The 19,170-nt window shown below is 35.8% G+C and overlaps 1 protein-coding gene and 1 pseudogene across 1 annotated transcript in view; both read right to left on the bottom strand.

Moving 5' to 3' along the window:
- The window catches only part of LOC117926662 (protein-S-isoprenylcysteine O-methyltransferase B-like), a 54,154-nt gene extending 35,519 nt beyond the window's left edge, over positions 1 to 18,635 (bottom strand). The window contains exon 1 of the mRNA XM_034845855.1: positions 18,602 to 18,635. The gene's annotated coding sequence lies outside the window, so the exon portion shown is untranslated. The remainder of the gene's footprint in view (positions 1 to 18,601) is intronic.
- Positions 11,311 to 18,643, bottom strand: LOC117926663 (annotated as a pseudogene).
- Positions 18,644 to 19,170: the final 527 nt, after the last annotated feature.

Genomic DNA, 19,170 nt, shown 5'->3' with positions numbered 1-19,170 from the left:
ATTTAGTTTCTTTCTGTGTATGTTGGTGCCATCAAATGGTTATTAGGATTTCTGAACAGTTAAGAATTTGGTTTCATTTTGTATGTTGGAATATTGGAATAGAGAATGGGAATGGGAAGTCAATTTTGTTCCCATTCATCATGTGTTCGGATTGGTCTCTAGAATGGGAATAGAAATAAAAAAATTGATTAGTATGAAAATCAAATCTCACTCTCACTAGGATTTTGATTCCACTCTCCTACATAGGATTGTGATTTACCTTCATCACCATCCTAGTTCTGCTCCTATTCTCACATACCAAATGCACCCTACATGTCTTTTTTCTCTTGGGATTGGGGTTGGTGGGTGGGTTGTTGCATACTCAGTCTAGATGCTTTGGAAATGCATTTGCATGACCTTGTGTAAATGACAACCAATGGAGAATTGAAGTATAGACCATTGGCATAATGTATGTTGATAAATGATGATGTATGCATTGTGTTATTAGGTTGATGACTCATTTATTTTCATAATTTGTTGATAAACTCCTATTCTGTAGCTCTGGTTATAGGCTCCATGAGTTGTGTCGGATTGAAGTTTATACTCAATTATGGCACACTGCAACATGTCATTCTAAATATACTTGAAAGCAAATATTAAAGATGTAGAGACATTCAACTTCTAACTCATGATTTATTTCTTAAATTTTTTTACTGAATAGAAAAAGTCAAATATTTTAACTTTTTCTGAATGTTAAAAATAACTATAGACCCTCTATTTTGTCCTTCTTGCACATGTCCTATTATGTGTTCATTTGGTACTTTACAACAGCTCCTTGGTAGCCCATTGCTACTCATACTACTTACTTTTTTTTAGTCACCTTGGAGACTTTGGTTGAGGGATTCATCTAACCCCATTGTGACTCTTAGCAACCCTAATTTAGACTTAAGTTTTTCCTTCCTTTTTATGATAGCTTTTAGGTGCACTTTTAAGACACATTAGGCCTACCTAGGTCACTTAGACACACTTGGCCTATTAAGTACCACCTTAGGCCCATCTAGGTTCACTTAGGCTCATTTAAGTTACTTAGACTCATTTGGACACCCCTAGGCCCCTTAAGACTCATTAGGCCCATCTAGGTCACTTAGGCACATTTGGCCCATTAGACATTTTTAATATGATTTGAATGACTTGTATGGTTGCATGGCTTGTGTGGCTCAGTTTTTATTTATTTATTTATTTTTATTATTATAATCACTTGTTTATTTTTATTTGTTATCTTCCTTTTTATATTATTTTTTCTTATTTTTTTAATTAATTTATTTATTTATTATTGTTTTACCGTTTTCTAATTTATTTACTTATTTATTTATTCATTCAATTATTTAATTTAATAAATTTCATGCTTTTGTAAGGAAACTTACCATTGGAGTTTAAGGAATGTGAGACTCTACTTGGAAGATGTTTTAGGGGAGTTTGAAATTTTGAGGATTGGTTTTGGTAAGGAAGATACGGAAGATGGGAGAAAGAAGGAAAAACAAGAGACCATTATTGGAGAAGGGATTCACATAGGCTGCCACCAAAAAGTTTCCAAGGAGATCAAGGGGTTTTTTTTTGGTTTTTGGTGAGAAGAAGGCTTGTGCAAAAGGGAAACAAGAGGAAAAAGCTAAGGGATGAGCGTTCTCCAAGGCTGTCATTGACACACAAGTTATGTAATGAGCGGGTTTTTTTTAGCCACGTTGGAAATTCTAGTTTGAAAAGTCTTCTTTTGAATGGTGGTTGAAGAGTAAAAAAGAAAAGTGTTTGGGGAACACATGTTAATTTTGGATTGGCGAAATTCGAATTATTTTGTTGGTCAACTAAGCGAGTTGAAAATTTTGTGCCACGTCAGCCTTATGGTAGAAAATTTCTTAGGATTTTAGAAATTGAAAATTTTCATAAACAAAAATGAAAATTGAATTAATTAAAATTAATTAGAATTAATTAAGTAAAAATTAAATTAAATTGCTTATTAATAAAATTGAGAAAAATTAAATTTTGGGTTGGTGCTTAATAAATTAATTTGTGTGTTGTAAAAAAAAAATGAAAAATGAAATGAATGAGAAATGAAACAAAGCAAATGGAAATAAAAGAAAAAGAAAATTAATTCAAATGGGCTTTTGGGAGTTGGGTCGTAACTGTGGATGGGTTAAAGGCCAAGAAAGGGGGTTGTGGTGGCTAGTGGCTAAATTAAAGAAAAAAAAAAAAAAAAAAAAAAAGGAAAGGAGTTAAAAAGTGACAGAAGGGGGAGAGAGCCTTGGCGACTATGGGAGAAGTCATCCCACCGGAACTTTGGCCGACCATTTGGACGGCCGAACGATGTATGTTTCTCCTGAAATTTTGAGGAGGTGTTCTACTTGACGAGAAGAACGATTCTACAGTGGCCGATTGTGATTTTAACGGTCGGATTCTTAGATCAGTGGTAGGAGAACCTAACCCTAAAACTTTAATTAAATACATTTTTCCTTAGAAAAAAATTGTAAATCTTGTCATTGTGAGTTAAGTAGGTAATATTAGTGCTATAGGAATTTTTTTGGATGATTTGGAATTTTTTTAATTTCGGGGATTTCTTTTTTATTGATAAATAATTGTTTTAGGTTGTTGAAAATTATTGAAATTGTTGAAATTTTCCGAAATTGTGGTAAAATTCCAAATTTATTAATATGTGAATTTTTGAGAATTTGTTGGACAATTTTCAAAATTTTATTGTGGAAAATTTATTATTTTCAAATATTAGAAATTATTAGAATTGTTGAAAAATTCCGAAATTGTGGTATAATTTCAAATTTATTTATATGTGAATTTTTGAGAATTTGTTGGAATATTTTCAAAAAATTTTATTGTGGAAAATTTATTATTTTCGAATATTGGAAATTATTAGAATTGTTGAAAAATTCTGAAATTGTGGTATAATTTCAAATTTATTGATATGTGAATTTTTGAGAATTTGTTGGAATTGTTGGGAGATTTTGGGATTTATGGCATGATTGTAATTCCAATGATATTGGTGATATATGAATGAGAGTAATTAACCTCATGGCATTCATTAGCATCATGGTTGTATGAAAAAATGATAAAAAGTGTAAAAAGTGTATGAAATAGAAACAAAGAAAGAAAAAAAATGAAATAATGATGAAAAGTAAAAGCCTGTATGAGGCGAATTAAGAAGGGAGAGAGATCCCTAGGGTGAAAGACCCAAAAGTTTACCTCGGGAAGACTTCGAATGAGAAGTGTATTTGGGTGCGGACGCGTATCATTCGGTGAAAACCCGAAAATGACAATGCATTGTATGACTGTGTGTCACACGTTCATATGCATTTCATTTAATTGTTGAATATTGTGGAATTGTGTATAATTATAGACATTAATGTATGTGGCTTGATCAATGTTGTTGAAATGCTTCTTTTGTGTTATTTGAAACTTAGTAATCCCTATTATCCCTTGGGTATTAGGCACCCTACTGAGCAATGTGGAATGCTCACCCTTTCCTTTTTACATCTTTTTAGATGCAGATATCACTCTTGAGGATCCACATGTGGGGTAGGGAGGACTTCAGGATGCTCTTGGAGTGGCCTAGTAGAGCGTATTGTATTTATTGTGTTTGTAGTATTGGGATTTTTTTTAGTAAACTGTGAACTATGGATTCGTAATGAGACCCTAATTTGATTAAGTTGTTTAATTATGAACTTTTATTTTTAGACTATAATGATAATTAATATATCTTGTTGCTTTTGAGTAGTGTTTGGGATATTATTAGTTGGTGAGAACTCTAGTGTGATGTATGTGTAGAAAAAAAAAATCAGAGTGTTTTGGTTGACTGCCAGCGTGGAATAGGAGGAACCCTTAGAGTCAAACCTTTGACTTGGGGTCATGGGCCAAATTTTGGGTCGCCCGAAATTTGGGTTGTGACAGCGTGGTATCATAGCCAAGGTTGCAATAATACCTTGGGGTCGGTGTTTGTGAGTGTTTGTGTGTATTGTTATGTTTTGTTATGTTATGATTTTTTGTATGTGTTAGCTAACGAGCTGATTATTAATTGAATTATTTAATTGTTGATTCTTGATGTTTGAAAAACCTTGTTTGAGATTGTTTGAAAGTGAAAGTTTTGATAGTTGTTGAAGTTGCTAAATGGTTACATTTGAATTTGTTTTGCTCACCTTGGAAGTGTGGTTAAATTAGGGTTTGTTCAATTTGAAATGGCTAGAATGACTAAAAGAGGAAGATCTGAGAGAGATGAGGAGTTGGATTCAGTGAGATAAGAACTCCGAGAAGTAAGAAGGGAGTTGAAAGAGACTACCCAGGTGATGAGAGGCTAGGGTTTCAGGAGGTCTAGAGGTACCCAGGGCCAAAAGGATTCAGATCACTCGCATAGGAGGAGCCGCTCTAAGAGGCCAGTAATGAGCCAGATGGAGGCGATGAAGAGATTCATGGTGATGCAACCTCCATCTTTTAATGGAGAGCCCAATGCGAAAGCAGCTGAGCATTGGTTGAGGAGGACGAAAAGAACTCTGGTGGGGTTGTACATACCTGAGAAAATGAGGGTAAGTTTCATGGCATACATGCTTGTTGACAAAGCTGATTTCTGGTGTGAATCAATGAAAAGAGTGTATGATACTAAGGTTATGACCTGGGAGGAATTTGAGAGAATCTCCTAGGCAAGTATTTTGGAGAGGCAACTAAGCATGCTAAGAGGATGGAGTTTGAGCACCTCATCCAAGGAACCATGTCGGTGCCAAAGTATGAGTCATGCTTTTGGGAGTTGTCCAGATTCACCTTGGGGATGATTAGTGAGGAAGGAAAAAAATGCTAGGAGGTTCCAGCAGGGGTTGAGGCCTGCTATTCAGAATAGATTAGTCCCACTGACAATAAGGGACTATTCTGAGTTGGTCAAGAGGGCTTTGTTAGTGGAGCAGGACATTGAGGAAACCAACCAAATTCAGGAGCAAAAGGGAGATAGAAAAATGAAACAAAGAATGGGGGAAAGTTCCCAAAGGAGATCCCAGGGCTTGCAGCAGAGGCAGAGGAGTCAATAGTTTGAGGGGCATTCTTCGTTCTATGTAGGAGGTGAGTAGAGTGCTCAGAGGGTGGCTACTACTAGAGTATGTTATGGTTGTAGAGTTGTAGACCACTTATGGAGGGCTTGCCCATTGCGGGGCACACAACAGACTCAACCTTAGTCTCAAGGAGGTTCCCACCAGTAGCCGATAGTGCTTTTCCAGTCCTCTCAGTTTCAGTTGCCTTACTATTAGATGTCACATTTACCCCCAGTAGCGTAGGGAGCCAGGACAGCTACCATGAGTAGTCAGACCCATTCTTCTCAGGGGTCGAATGCTAGAGATAGGAGGAAGTAAGCAGCAAGAAGAGTTTTTGTCTTGACTCCAACAGAGCCAGAAGAAGACGTCCTTTAGGTGGAAGGTATGATTTTGGTATATAGTACTTGGGTGCGTGTTTTGTTTAATATTGGTGCAACTCATTCTTTCATTTCTACATCTTGTGTTAATGCATTGGGGTTAAAAACGGAAAGAGTAGAAAATTTGTTACTTATCGAGTCCCCTATGGGTACGAATTCTAGAGTTTATAGAATATGCAAGGGGTACGTTATTACCTTGGCGGATATAACACTTAAGGTGGATTTGAGGGTTTTGGACATGACTGGGTATGATGTTATCTTGGGAATGGATTGGTTGACGGTGTATAGAGTGTTTATTGATTGTCATCGTCGTAGGATAATATTTTGTCTGCCAGATGGATTTGAGGTTTGATTTGTTGGTGAGAAGTGTGTTAGTTTGTTTTTTTCGTAGTCTGATCTGTGCTATTAGTATGTGTTGAGGAATGGATCAATAAATTTCTTAGCTTGCCTTCGTAGTAAGGAGAAAGCCCAAAAGGACATTACAGAAATTCCAGTAGTGAGAAAGTTCCAAGATGTATTCCTAGATGAGTTACTAGGTTTACCACCACATAGAGAGTTTGATTTCTCTATTGAAGTCTACCCAGGAACAGATCCTATTTCAGTATCCCCTTATAGGATGGCTCTTCTTGAGTTGAAGGAGTTGAAAAACTCAGTTGGAGGAATTGCTAAGGGTTTTATTCGTCTGAGTACATCGCCATGGAGAGCCCCAGTGTTGTTTGTGAAGAAGAAGGATGATACCTTGAGATTGTGTATTGACTATAGGAAGTTGAATAGAATTACTGTGAAGAATAAGTATCCTCTTCCAAGGATAGATGACTTGTTTGATCAGTTGAAGGGTGCGAAGTATTTTAGTAAGATTGACTTGAGAACTGGGTATAATCAATTGAGGGTTAGGGAAGAAGATGTTCCTAAAACTGTTTTTAGAACGAGATATGGGCATTATGAATTCTTAGTCATGCCTTTTGGGTTAATTAATGCCCCCGCTGCTTTCATGGATTTAATAAACATAATATTTTGTGCTTACTTGGATCATTTTGTGATTGTCTTTGTGGATGACATCTTGATTTACTTAAGGAGTTTGGAGGAGCATAAGCAGCATTTGGTGACCACCCTTAGAACTTTAAGAAGACATCAGTTGTATGGGAAGTTGGACAAAAGTGAGTTACTAAAGTGAATTTCTTAGGCCATGTGGTTTCTGAGGTAGGAATAGTAATGGACCATTCCAAGGTGGAAGCTGTGCAGGAATGGCAAAGGCCTACTAATGTATTTGAGGTTAGAAGTTTCTTGGGGTTGGCTGGATATTATAGGAGGTTTGTGGAAGACTTCTCTAGGATTACAACACCAATGATTTGGTTGACTAGAAAATGAGTGAAGTTTGAATGGAAGGAGGAGTGTGAGAATGCTTTTCAGGAGTTGAAGCAGAAATTGACCACTGCCCGAGTGTTGACTACTCCTATTAGTGGAGAGTTGTTTACGGTTATTGTGATGCTTCTACAGTGGGGCTAGGGTGTGTGCTAATGCAGCAAGGCAAGGTGGTAGCTTATGCCTTAAGACAATTAAAGCAACATGAGCGGAATTATACAGCACATGATTTGAAGCTTGTAGTAGTGGTGTTTGCCTTTAAGACTTGGAGACACTATTTGTATGGAGAGAAGTTTGAGGTGTACTCTGATCACAAGAGTTTGAAATACATTTTCACTCAAAAGGATTTGAACTCTAGGTAGAGGAGATGGATGGAGACATTGGAAGATTATGATTTTGCTCTTCATTACCATCCTGGAAAGGCGAATGTTGTAGCAGATGCCTTGAGTAGGAAGAGCTTTGGCTAATTGTCTAGCTTGGGGTTGAGAGAGTTTGAGGTGCATGCAGTTATTGAGGATTTTGAGCTATGTCTTGGTTGGAAAGGGCAAGGTCCATGCTTGTACAGTATATCGGCTAGACCAATGTATATCCAAAGAATACTGGAGGCCCAAGTTCGTGATGAGTTTTTAGAAAAGATTAAAGCCCAGTTGGTAGCAAGTGAAGTAGATGAAAATTGGTCTATGCATGAAGATAGGAGTGTGAGTTTTAAAGGAAGATTGTGTGTGCCAAGAGATGTGGAGTTGAGGAATGAATTTCTAGCAGATGTTCATAAGGCAAAGTATACCATCCACCCTGGGAATACCAAGATGTATCAAGACTTAAAGAGACAGTTCTGTGGAGTGGGATGAAAAGAGATATTGCTTAGTTTGTAGCCAACTGTCAGATTTGTCAGCAAGTGAAGGTTGAACACTAGAGGCCTGCAGGGCTGTTGCAACCTTTACCTATACCTGAGTGGATGTGGGATCATATCACTATGGACTTTGTGATAAGGTTGCCAAGAACTAAAAACAAAAAAAAAATGGAGTTTGGGTGATTGTGGGCCATCTTACTAAGTCAGCTCATTTTCTAACCATGAAGACTACTGATTCCATGAACTCTTTGGCTAAGTTGTATATACAAGAGATTGTAAGATTGCATGGGATACCTTTGTCTATAGTGTTTGATAGGGACCCTAAGTTTGCTTCTTAGTTTTGACAGAGTTTACAAAGGGTTTTGGGCATCCATTGAACTTTAGCACTGCTTTTCACCCTCAGACAGATGGTCAATCAAAAAGAGTGATTCAGATCTTAGAAGACATGTTAAAGGCTTGTGTTTTGGACTTTGGAGGAAATTGGGCAAATTACTTACCTTTGGCAAAGTTTGCTTATAATAACAGTTACCAATCTAGTATTGGCATGGCACCTCATGAAGCACACTATGGGAGACCTTGTAGATCACCCTTGTGTTGGATAGAGTTGGGTGAGAGTCATTTGTTGGGACCTGAGATTGTCCAAGGGACTACAGAAAAGATACAACTCATCAAGGAAAATCTTAAGATAGCCCAAGATAGGTAGAAAAGCTATGCAGACATCTTCCAAAAAATCCCTGTTGGCCTCTTCGCAATTTCCTTGTAGTTATTTATTCAAGATGGAATATAAAAAAGGTTCAGTTTTTATGTTATCGAGAGAACCGTGGATTCACGGATCTGGGGTTATCCCTTGTTGGCGAAGCACAGATTTCGACTTTCCAGAATGGAGGGATGAGTTGCATGTTCCTAATGCAGTGGGATGAGAGCTCAGCAAAGGGAAGATTGGTGATGGTAGTATCCCCAAGGAAAACGATAAATCTGTTCAGGAATTTCTCTTGGCTTCACTTCGTGCACTAGACAAGCTGCCTGTGAATCTCCACGCACCTACATATTGGGCTGGGATAACCCATGCAACAATTTTCAGTCATATATAGAAGAGCACCACGTACCCACATGGAAGGATAATGTTGCCAGTCTATAATCTCCATGGGTTGCAGCTAGATTCTGCAAACATAGTAGCCACACATTCTAAAAGCAATAAGCACCATTTAATCTCCACCACCCATTTTCAAGAATGACAGGCACCATGGGATTTCTTTTTCTCCATCATGTATGGAATGGCTGGCAACTTGGAGAGCATAAAAGGCACACAGCCTGCTTGTGGGGGAGACGCATCGATGGGTTTTTTTAAATCTTCATGCACAATAGGCATAAAAAACCATGGCTGCCACTTTCTGAAAACAATCACCATGCAGCCGCACGATTTTAGGAATTAAAAGAACACGTAGCCAACATGGTGATAAATACATGGAGAGCACACGCACAGGCCATGGGCATGGAGGACACCATGCACAATTTTTTTTTTTCTCAAAAAGGAATGGTTGCACCATTTGATCCTAAAACTCCACGCATCCATGAAAAGAAAAAGCACACGCACCATTTAAAATATTGGAATATCATGACCGCTAGTGGAGATTTTGGAACACACAGATTTTGGAGGGCAGCAGGAGACTCCATTCGGTCGCCAATATAGAAGCACATAGCTGCCATTCATCCTTAAGCCTTGCAGACGCCCCATCTGCACCATCCATTGAGAAGCCTTATAGTCGCATCACACAAAAGAATCTTAAAAAAGGTAAGTTAAAATTCTTTAGTTTAGTTTTTGATTCTTTGTTTTAGTTTGAAAAAGTCCGAATTTTTTTAGTTTAATTAATCATGCTAGATAAATTTCATGTTTTTAATTTGGATTTAGTTTAGTTATAATTTATTCTTTAGTTTGGAATAGTTGTTGATTTTAATTTATTAGTTTAATTAATCATGTTAGATAAAGTTAATATTTTTAATTTCGATTTAGTTTAATTATAATTTATTTTATAGTTTGGATGTGTTTGTGATTTTAATTCAATCGTTTAATTAAACCTCTTAGGTAAAGATCTTGTTTTTAATTCCAATTTAGTTTAGTTTTAATTTACTTGTTTACTTATTTATTTTAGTTTAGATGTGTTTGAAATTTTAATCCTTGATTGGTTTTTATCTTAATTCATGCACTTCTTGAATTCTAGATGTTAGTCTTGGTTAATATTTTTGTTAGTTTGTTGCCTTAGTGATTGTTGGTCAAAGTCTTTTTTTGAAGGCCACTGGAAACCCATGAAGGTTGGCCCTACTCTCACCACTTTAGTCAGTTTGGTTGTCTAAAATTTTATTTTGTCATTTTATTTTCCTTTAGATTGCCTATGTTTGATCCTTGAGTATTGTCTTTTGCAAATGATTTCTTTCTTTTTAAGAAGAAACCTTTTCTCAAAATGTTCCTCATTAAAATGCATTTCAAAAGTTCATTTAGAGTCCTTAGAATCAAAATTTCATTTTCTTAAATAACATGCAACCATGTTTTGACCGGTTTGCATCTTTCTCAATTTTCAATAAAAACTATGTTTTGAGTAAGACATGAAGCCTAGCTTGTGGTTTTAAACAAATGGGATAATTTTAGGCTAGATTCGTGTATATCAATTAGGGAATTGGTGGTACCCCTACATAAAAGAATCTCTTCAAAACTCATATTTGTTGTCACCTTTGCTACTTGTTGTAATCATATTTATCTATTTTTTAGGAATTATATACAAGACGTATGTGATAATTGATGATTTCGTATACTTTTATCATTTTTTCTATGCTAATTAGATAACAAGCATGTCGGGATTTCTTTATTTTATTATTTATTATTTAACCCCTTATGTCTTGTGGAAGCATGTTACAAGTTACCTATGCTATTCAGGTACGCTTCTTACCTTTGTATTTTAATTCCATAAATTATGTATTGTTGTATACATGATCGTTATGTATTGCTTCGTATGCGATTGTCAACCTATTCAATATATCTTTTTTTGTTGTTTTTTTAGCTTGCCATGTTTGATTAAGAGACTAGGGTAAAATACATGTGTGTTTTATTTTTCAAACTAACCATTGATGTCTTGTTAACGCTTAAGAAGCAATTAAGGTACACACTCTAAATCTTCTTTATGATTTATGATTGGTTTTCTTGTTTGACATACTATTTTTTGAAATCACTTAACCTACCTAGGTATTTATAATCGACCAATTAATTACCTCATTTCCCTTAACTTAGTCAGTAGAGACCTTTGTAGAGCTTAGAGGGGTGCTACCTTTTAGACGGTACTTTCCTAATAGGTAACTTGATCCCCGGACCTAGACTTAGGTTTTTCAAAGACACGTTTTTCCAAAAACTATGGAGTCACTTCTTTAGGATTTTCTTTCTTGTTTTATTTTCCCTTTTAAAATAAAATAAACGACGACTCCGACTTTTCCAAAACTAATTTTTCACCATATAAAAATGAGTCTCGCCATTGAGTGGGGACATACGTGAAAAATGCATGTCCACAATAACGTATTGGTTTTTCTTTACTTCTTAATACTTAATAGAAATAAGATACTAAAAAAACAAACTTAATACTTAACACTATTAAGGACTACTTAATTTTAAGAGAATTAAGTCAAAAAAACAAAACACCACTTAGGGCATGTCAGTTCAGCAAAGAACAAAATTTGTAAGTCAGGAAGACCACATCATTATCTAAGTATCGTCTTCTTGGATCAATCTGATAGATGTTCACTGCAACACTCCTCATGCACCCTTCTCTCTGCACCATCACACCATGAAACTAATTTTAGTGCTGCTTCATCAATCCATGACAGGAGAATGTTCAAAGCCCCATCTTTTCTTTTGGGGTCTGCCACTACAAAAATAGATAAATAACTAGTCATTCCTGCTAGCCATTAAACCATTCAGCTTCAAACATATTTCAACTTCCTTTCCAGAAAATGTAACATTTTTTTTTGTTTACTCTGTTTCAAGTTTCACATACCTTCACTTCACAAACGACAATCCAGAAGGCACCAGTTGTGCATATTCTGTTGGAAAATTTTTATATGGGCTAACATTAATTGAATAATTTGTATTTGCAAAAACGGGTTAATGGATAGTTTATTCTATAATGAGCCCAATTAACTAGTGATCACATTTTGGATTGGGCTTTGCATCTTTTGAGTAGAAGCTCAGTTGAGTGGCAAGTGTAGGCTATGGGTCTCATTGAAGCCCATTATGGGAGGGCCCAATGAGAATCCAATTTGAGTTATGCTAAGTCCCCTCTCTAATCTAGATAAAAAGGGTTTTCTGTTTTCCCATAGAGCCACCATAGCTATTATCAAGATCATAGAGAGAAAGACTTGGTTACAACAATCAATCACGTTTTTTTTTTATCATGGCTTAAACAGGTATATTCTTTATAGTGATTTCCTATTGTTAGTATCCTTTAATCATGTATGATTAATCTATGTGATTATGTAAATATTTTTACATGTGGTATCAGAGCTTGTATGTACTTGTGCATACATCAGGCTACCGATGGCACTAGCATAAGGAATAGTCTTCATGGCATCCTTTTCCAAATCATTCTTTGGACACTGTTCATTACTGAGTTTATCTCCCTTCACAACAGGTACATCACCAGCTTTGCACGTCTGCATATTGAATCTTTTAAGCACATGATTTATATAGGCTCTCTGAGATAGCCCAAGGAGGTTTCGAGATCTATCACGATAAATCTCAATACCCAACACAAAAGATGCTTCTCCAAGATCCTTCATGTTAAAATTAGCAGACAAAATACGCTTGGTATCATTCAAGAGATTCACATCACTACTAGCAAGTAGAATGTCATCGATATAAAGAACCATGAAAATGTATTTGCACCCATTAACCTTCATGTAAACGCACTGATCAAACTTGTTCTCTATAAAACCAAAAGACGTCACAATTTTGTCAAATTTCAAGTACCACTGGCGAGAAGCTTGCTTGAGACCATAAATTGACCTTTTTAATCTGCATACCATGTTCTCTTTTCCATTTTCCTTAAATCCTTCAGGTTGTGACATGTAGACCTCCTCACTCAAATCACCATTGAGAAAAGTTGTCTTGACATCCATCTGATGAAGCTCTAAGTCAAAATGAGCTACCAACGCCATAACTAGCCTAAAGGAATCTTTGGTAGAGACTGGTGAGAAAGTCTCAGTGAAATCAATGCCCTCTCGCTGTGTATACCCTTTAGCAACCAATTGAGCCTTGTATCTTTCAACATTTCCTTTGTTGTCTCTTTTGGTCTTGAATACCCATTTGCATCCAATGGGTTTATATCCTTTGGGAAGATCAACAAGTTCCCAAACATCATTGTTTGACATAGACTGCATCTCATCTCTCATGGCAATCAACCATTCATTTGCCTTATCACTACTGAGAGCTTCACAATAAGTAGTAGGGTCCACTTCTTCTCCAATGTCATACTCTCCCTCTCCAAGGTAAACATAATAATCGTTAGATAAGGTAGGTCTCCTAGTTCTTTGTGATCTCCTCATTTCCACAGGAGGAATCTCATCCACAATAGGGCTTATTTCGACAGTAGGGAAATTGATAGCATCAACTCCTTGTTGAATCCCAGAATCAAAAGCTCCAACATCAAGGTTAACGTCTGAGACTGGCAAACGTAAAGAAATAACATCCATGGGTTCCACTCTTTCATTGGATTGAGAGGGTATACTATCAGCAACATCCAACTCTAAAAACTTTGCCACTTGAGACTCAACAATTCTAGTGCCACGAGTGGAACAATAAAACTTGTATCCTTTTGAGTGACTAGGATACCTAATAAAGTAGCACCTAGTAGTTCTTGAATCCGTCTTCTTTAAAGAAGGATCATAGATCTTCACCTCAGCTGGACATCCTCATACTTTAAAATGATTCAAACTGGGTTTTCTATCTGTCCATAGTTCAAACGGTGTTTTAGGCACAGACTTACTAGGAACACAGTTCAGAATGTAGGTTGTTGTTTTAATGGCTTCACCCCATAAGTATTCTGGCAAATTTGATCTACCCATCATGCTCTTTTTCATTTCCATAAGAGTGCGGTTGCGCCTTTCTGCTACACCATTCTGTTCAGGACTACCAGACATAGTATACTGAGCAACAATACCATTATCTTGTAAGTACCTTGCAAAAGGTCCCTTTTGTTGTCCAGCATCACCATGCTTCCCATAATACTCACCACCTCGATCAGATCTCACAATTTTGATGACTTTCCCCAATTGTTTCTCAACTTCAGTTCGAAAGACTTTGAACATTTCAAGAGCATCTGCCTTTTCTTTTATAAAAAATACATAGCCATAGCGGGAAAAATCATCAATGAATGTAATGAAGTACTTGTTGCCACACAAGGTAGTGGAATAAGGTCCACTAATGTCTGTATGAACAATCTCCAACAAATTTTGACTATGAGTTGCACCCTTTTTCTTATTCTTTGTCAATTTTCCTTTCACACAATCAACACAAATTTCTAAGTCATCAGAATCAAGGCGGGGAAGAATCCTAGAACTAATTAAGTGTTCTACTCGTTCTTTAGAAATGTGCCCCAAACGCTTATGCCATAACAATGAAGATCTTTCCTTAGTCAAAGGTCTTTAGCAACATTGTTTTCAACATTGTAAGAACAAGTAGATAACAACGACAATCTATAAAGCCCGTCAGATAAAACACAATTTCCAATCACTTTAGAGTCATAAATCACATCAACTCTTTTATTTTCAAAAGTGAAACTATATCCAGCTTTATCAAGCACTAAAAGGGAAATTAAATTCCTTCTAAACGAAGGTACACAAAAACATTGTCCAAAACAAGCTGAAAACCAGAATCTAATTCTAAAACAGCACCCCAATATGCTCAACATCATCCGATGTCACTGCCAACTTTAAGCTTTGACTCTTTTTCACTTGGCTTCCTCAGATTTCTTATCCCTGTAAAGAAGTTGCAACATGAACAGTAGCACCACTGTCAAGCCACCATGAATCTAAAGGAACATTAACTAAATTAGATTCAAAACAGACATAGACAGATAACATACCCTGTTCCTTCTTTTTCTTCTCTAGCCAATTCTTAAACTTAAAGCAATCAACCCTCTTGTGACCCTTTTTGTTGCAGTGATAGCACTTAAGGTCTGTGTTCTTGGCATTTCCATTCTTTTTCTTTTCACTCCCACTCTTCTTGAAATTCTTATTTTCTTATGACTATGGAAGTTGGACTTTCTAGTCTTTTCAACTCTTTTTTTATTATTCGGTTTTCCAAGAGCAACGAGATGACAGATTCATTCTTTCTCTTTTCAGCTTTTCTTCCTCAGCCACACACTTAGTGATTCAGTCATTCACACCACAAGACTGATTCAGGGTGTTGTATGCAGTCTTGATTTGGCTAAAAGAAGATGGCAGAGTATTGAGAGCTTGATGAACAATAAACTTATCGGGAATGGGAATGTCTAGTGCTTTCAATCTAGTTTGAAGATGCACCATTTTTAGGATATACTCACGAACCCCTTTCATATCATCATACCTCATATTCATCAATTCATCCATAAAATGCCTAGCTTCAGCATTGTCAGATGTTTGGTATCTATTTGCCACAGCAATGAGAAATTCCTTAGCATTATTGCTCTCAGGTATTCCTCCAAGGAGATGCTCAGCAATGGACCTCTTGATTGAAATAAGACTCAAACGGTTCGATCTTTCCATTTCGCATAATGAGCTCTCATAGCTTCAGTGCTTTCATTAGTAAGCTTAGGAGGTTCATCTTCACGTAGAGCCATGTCCAAGTCCATCATTCCTAAAACAAACTCTATGTCTGATCTCATCTCTTATAGTTTGACCCACTTAGAATTTCAATTGTAGCATTATTGTTGTTCCAGCAAAGGAAACTGATTGACAAAATTTTGCAACTAGATCAATTATGGGCAATAGGTAAAAAAAAAAAAAAAAAACTAAATAATCATAAGCAATACAATACAAGAATCAATTGTACTATCATAAACTCCCCTTTAGGCAGAGTCCACAATAAACAACTATTCTCTAAGCATGAAGATCAATAAATAATTCACTAAATTTATTTCCTTTGGACAATAAATTTATCAAATTATTTATCTCATTCAATATCCTCATGTTGTTAAATTTAATTTGCACAATAACCCCCTTTGGGCAGGCGATTGTACAAATTAATCTAAAATTTCCCCATCAACAAAATAGGAACTCATAAACTTGCAAATTTTGATGGTTAAATCACTTTGGTAAAATAACCTCAACAATTCACATGCAACGTTCCAAATTGGGTAATTAAAAAAAAATTGCCCAACAACAATAGTGCATATTAGCGATATATATGCATATGATCAATTATAGTTGCAAGAATTTGAACAACAATTTTTATTTATTTATTACACTTTAAATTAATTATTTAACTAGTTTATGTGATTTAGACCAAGTAGGAGAGTATGCATGAAAAGTTTCAATCTAGAGAGAGTGAGTACTACACTCCTATTCCATATATATTACATAATTTCTGGTAAATTCTCAACAGAAAATTATACCAAAAATAATTTTAAGCTAATTAAATCACATAAATAAGTAATAATTATTTAATAAATATTTTTGACCCCCAAAAATAAAATAATATATCTAGAAAAATAGATTACAAAAAAACGAGTGCACAAGAAAAACGGGGCTCAAAACGGACACCGGGATGAGGTTATACGCGCCTCACACACTTGACCCGTGAGTGGGGAACGTGTGGCACATGTGGCACGTGTGGCATGTGCTGGAGGTCATCTTCACCTCCAACTTGGGTCCAAAATTCTGCAATACGGGTCAAATGACCGGTTGCAACCCGGATTACAAACAATTAAAAAAAAAAAGTTTTTTTTTGATCGGGATCTTGAGGGCTTTTAAACTTTAGGTTGTTTCTAACAATTCTAGGACATTTAATCATAAAAAAAACAACTTAAAGATCTCCATAATTGATTAACAAAATTCGGTTTTTCATACCTCCATAACCAAGATTGAAAAACTCTATTTTCAATGAGAATCCAATTTGAGTTATGCTAAGTCCCCTCTCTAATCTAGATAAAAAAGGTTTTCAGTTTTTCCATAGAGCCACCATAGCTATTATCAAGATCATAGAGAAGAAGACTTGATTACAACAATCAATCACGTTTTTTTTTATCATGGCTCAAACAGGTATATTCTTTATAGTGATTTCCTATTGTTAGTATCCTTTAATCATGTATGATTAATCTATGTGATTATGTAAATATTTTTACATATTCCTCATACTCCGACCCAAAAAACTGCCTCAGGAAAGACTCCTCATATAGTATTCGTTCATAAAAGAAGTGCCAGACGATAATTGCAAATGCAATTGTGCAGATGGGATTACAGAGCATCATCTGAGTGCCAACATACCATATGAGAAAACCAGAATATCCCGGGTGACGCATATATCCATAGATTCCATGAGTTACCAATTTGTGATCCTCTTCATAATGAACCCTGATAACAAGAGTGAAGGCCCGCCAGCTGTTAAAATTGCTGTTTTCCTTATGATTTCCCCAATTACAACCATTGCAAGGCCTGAGTTGCTTATCCACCAAATTTCCTTCAACCCAGGAAATAAAACAATTTCAACAAAGTACTCCAGCAGTGAACAAACCATTTCCAGCAAATAAACTTTACTGATCAAAATAGACTTGCGAGTTACATTCGACCTTCCATGAATGGTGACTGCAATGACATATTCAGAACTGTGAAAGAAAAGTATTGCCAAGAACATTTGAGATAACTGTCTGCAAGCTGTGTAGCTGAAGTTTTCTGTCATTTTTGTCAATTAAGCAAACCAATTTTACTCTGTGATGGACTATAATGAGATATGGAGTATCAAGCTATCTCACTGAGGGACTAGGATGAAGAAACTTTCTGGGGTTTACTTCAGATCTGAAAATAATTTAGAGCTGTACAGCGACAATACTAAGAGGTGGGCCTTCAAGTCACCACAAAGATACTTCAAGAATGACATTTCCTGCAAACGAGAGATCTAGTTTAGGATCTAGAGAACTTTGCATAAATTGTTAAGACATATTGCGGGAAGCTTTTAAATCAGTCCTGACATGGAATGAACAAAGTAGGCAGCTCAAAAACACTAGCTACTAGATGAAATCTATGTGATCACTCAATAACATGCCTTATCCTCTTTCTACAAAAATGAAAAAAAAAATGCCTAAAATGGGATAGATTGATAACTTGGTGATACCCATGAGTGTCTGCTTTCTTTATATCGGTCTAATCATCTACAAAGTGGGATAGATTGAAGATGTTGGTAACCCAGCTAAAATGGGAAAGATTGAATTGAAAGGTGTTTCAAACGTGATGGATGATGAATCCTAACCAACAAACTGAAAATTATTTGCGCAACAGTCAAGAAATGATATCCACAATATAAGCCTATTTAAAGTAAGAATGCCAAGATGGATGAGATGTACCAGAAGAGAAGGCAAAACTGGGGAAAAAAAACACATTCATATGAACTGAAAGCTAACAACAATTGAGGACAATTGGTTGAGATGGTTTTGGTCATGCCCAACTAAGATAAAGTTTCATTCTGAAGGCGCTACAAGCATAAGCATTAAACAGTAGGATGGCTCAATGAAAGTGTTCTCCAAGACTGAGAATTTGATGCAGACATGATTCAAGAAGATGACTCATGAACATCAGCCTGAATCAATCAATGGTGTCTAATAAGTCCCCTGCTCTTCACAACAGTGCCTTGACTTTCAATATAAATTGACCGATCAAATTTTCATTTGATTCAAAAGGGAAACAAACAAAATCTAACAATCCCAACTCGAAATATGAAACAAACACCTCACCTTCTACTTCCAAATCTCAAAAAATGGAAAAAAAAATTGCTTGGGTTAGGGTTTGAACGCAAACCCCATCGAGGAGAGAGCAGAGAGCAGAGATGGGTTTCAGGTTAAATCCGAATCCAAACTGGGGATTGATTTGCACTCATCCCAAACACACACTAAAGTAGTAAAGTGTGCGGATATATAGGAATCAACTTCACTGATTATTTTTGTCGAAAAATTATTAATCATAAGCCATTACGGACGTTAGAAATTTAGAGCCTCATGGCGTATGACAAAAATAGAAAACTATTTTTAAAAATTCCTAATTTTGTTTGGACATAGTTATTTTAAAACAATTTTTAAAAATAAAAATAATATTTAAAACACAATTAAAAGTTATTTTTACCAGTTTTAAATAAGGAAATTATAGAAAAAATTTTTAAAAAATCATAAAAAAAAACAAGTAAAATTGAACATGATGTGATTCTCTTTCTCCCTCCATAATTTAATACCAATATCATAAATCTTAAAATATTATATTCTTTTAAATTACACAGAATTTTTTTTTTATATTTTGATATTTTTTAAAA

The sequence above is a fragment of the Vitis riparia genome, chromosome 12 (assembly GCF_004353265.1).
Source record: "Vitis riparia cultivar Riparia Gloire de Montpellier isolate 1030 chromosome 12, EGFV_Vit.rip_1.0, whole genome shotgun sequence".
Classification (NCBI taxonomy): domain Eukaryota; kingdom Viridiplantae; phylum Streptophyta; class Magnoliopsida; order Vitales; family Vitaceae; genus Vitis; species Vitis riparia.
The sequence above is the reverse complement of the archived record's forward strand: the minus strand, read 5'-3'. Positions and strand labels throughout refer to the sequence as shown.